The sequence below is a fragment of the Colobus angolensis genome, unplaced genomic scaffold (assembly GCF_000951035.1).
Source record: "Colobus angolensis palliatus isolate OR3802 unplaced genomic scaffold, Cang.pa_1.0 Scaffold3, whole genome shotgun sequence".
Taxonomy (NCBI): Eukaryota; Metazoa; Chordata; class Mammalia; order Primates; family Cercopithecidae; genus Colobus; species Colobus angolensis.
In genome coordinates, this window is record NW_012116265.1 from 30,049,668 (window position 1) to 30,050,903 (window position 1,236).

Sequence of the window (1,236 nt, forward strand, 5' to 3'; positions counted from 1 at the left end):
GCTACTCGGGAGGCTGAGGCAGGAGAATGGCGTAAACCCGGGAGGCGGAGCTTGCAGTGAGCCGAGATCCGGCCACTGCACTCCAGCCTGGGCAATAGAGCGAGACTCCGTCTCACAAAAAAAAAAAAGAAAAAATCATCGTGGTTCATCGCCGAACAGGCTCTCAGACCTTTGTCTCCCAGTGGGAAGCAGGTGGAGGTGATTCGTGCAGAACTTTGGCCTGTAGGAGCAGCTGCATCTCCATGCGGACAAGGCAAGAAAGGCACAGGAACCCAGCTCCATCCATCTTATATCTTACATAGTTCCAAAAATAAGTTGAGGTAGCTTACAAGTTACCCACGGTTCCCTTCAGGACATTCCCTATGAGGGCATTCCTGGGAGCTCCAGCTGTAAAATCTAGTAGGATCCATCACAATCCCAGCCTCCTCCTCAGGCCCCCACAGCATAGCATCCAGATGAAGAACCTGGTAAGGTGGAATGAGGAACTACTGAAAAGCAGCCGCGTTCATCTCCTTTCTTCAACAGGATCACGATCTTAGGGAGTGTAAATGTCAGGTGTCCATTTTTGTATGTTTTTCTGGAAATGTTTTATATTTGTAAGATTCCGTAGTTTCCACATAGGCTTATCAAGGAAAGAACTCTTGGGACACAAAAAGCAAAGCCAAATATAAACTGTCAAGATCTTAAATTTACAGATAAAAGAGGCAAGAGTTGTAAAACAGGAAAATCCACAAGCATCTAGTTTAGTTGTAATTAAGAATTCAGGGCTGGGTGCTGTGGCTCACACCTGTAATCCCGACACTTTGGGAAGCCAAGGCAGGAGGATGGCTTGAGTCTAAGGGTTTGAGACCAGCCTTGGCAACATAGGGAGACAAAAAAATTTTAAAAATTAGCTGGGCATGGTGGTGCACATATGGTCCCAGTTACTCAGGAGCTCAGGAGGCTGAGACAGGAGGATCACTTGGGCCCAGAAGGTCAAGGCTGCTGTAAGCCACTATTTCACCACTGCACGCCAGCCTGGGCAACAAAGTGAGACCCTGTCTCAAAAGAAAAAAAAAAAAATTCAGTCAGCCTTCTTCACTCAGCAAACACGTCTATGGAAATGGTCTTCATATCTCTGTATGGGTTGCTAGCCCTACTTGTTGCCAGTGTTGAACTTTAAGCCAAAAGAAATACATTATACTCGGCCGGGCGCAGTGGCTCAAGCCTGTAATCCCAGCACTTTGGGAGGCCGAG